Genomic DNA, 736 nt, shown 5'->3' on the forward strand with positions numbered 1-736 from the left:
GGTTTTTATTTGAAATTAAAAAAGCCCAAACAAAAATCCCCATTCAATGGCGGCACTCCTTCCATGTTCTAACTAATCAAGTGTTTTAGCACGTCCTACATGTTCTACTTATTTAAATCAGTATTTGTAAACATAGAAAAAAACACCGTCGTCAGAAAAATTAAAAACTCGTAGCTCATAAACCCATTTTTTTTTTTTTTTATCGGTTCGCCAACGTTTGGTGTCACTTTAACCAGAGAGACTTGGTTTTTATTCATATGATTCATAATAAACCATTCAGCCGGCAGTGGCGCCCTCCATTTGACAGTAAAGTCATATGGAACGATCATCTAAAACTTGTTTAGATCGTTAGATCTCCACGAGTTTAGCATCACGCTCAGGCGCCGCTACTTCAGCTCATCATCATGGTTTGACGGGTTGTCTTTGTAGAATTACAATGACAGGACGCATACTATAGAAATGATCCTAGTTAGTACGGTCTTAAACCTTAAATGAAATTTTGAAACGTTGGGGATTTTTGTATTCAGTTCTAATTGTGGGTTTATAATAACAAAGTTTAACTTTATTTTCGTCTTTCATTTCTAATGAATTTTCAGTGTTGTTTTTGGTAAAGAAATATGTTGTTTTCACAAAGTTGATTTTTAAAATTTATAAATTCTAAAAACTTAAACCAGATAAAAAAAATTTTTTATAAGATTTAAAACTTCATAAAATAATGTTATTATCTTTAGAAATT

At 31.5% G+C, this 736-nt stretch overlaps 1 non-coding gene across 1 annotated transcript; it reads right to left on the reverse strand.

The window, feature by feature from the left end:
• Positions 1 to 271: 271 nt before the first annotated feature.
• On the reverse strand, positions 272 to 482 carry LOC124817030 (small nucleolar RNA U3). Its single transcript, XR_010641501.1, has one exon. It is a non-coding gene; the product is annotated as a small nucleolar RNA U3 (small nucleolar RNA).
• Between the last annotated feature and the right edge of the window lie 254 nt (positions 483 to 736).

Source organism: Hydra vulgaris, chromosome 10 (genome assembly GCF_038396675.1).
Source record: "Hydra vulgaris chromosome 10, alternate assembly HydraT2T_AEP".
NCBI classification, from domain to species: domain Eukaryota; kingdom Metazoa; phylum Cnidaria; class Hydrozoa; order Anthoathecata; family Hydridae; genus Hydra; species Hydra vulgaris.